Raw genomic sequence first — 254 nt, 5'->3', positions numbered from 1 at the left:
ATTCTTTTATAATAGAAGAAAAGAAAGAAAACCACCCAAAGTCAGGACCGCTCACCGCAGGGACAAGAAACGGTCCCGCACCCTTGCACGCAAGCCTGCTCGGCACCATTTTCCACAAGACCTGTCTCCCAGTGACGTCCTTAAGATCGAGGAATAACACAGCTGCTCTAAAATGCACAAAATTCGGGTGTGCGGCTCTGCGAAGTTTGACGCGAGCATAAACCCGTGTGACCGCTTCTCAGACCCCTGCGTTC

This window comes from Pteropus vampyrus, unplaced genomic scaffold (assembly GCF_000151845.1).
Source record: "Pteropus vampyrus isolate Shadow unplaced genomic scaffold, Pvam_2.0 Scaffold546, whole genome shotgun sequence".
NCBI lineage: Eukaryota > Metazoa > Chordata > Mammalia > Chiroptera > Pteropodidae > Pteropus > Pteropus vampyrus.
The sequence above is the reverse complement of the archived record's forward strand: the minus strand, read 5'-3'. Positions refer to the sequence as shown.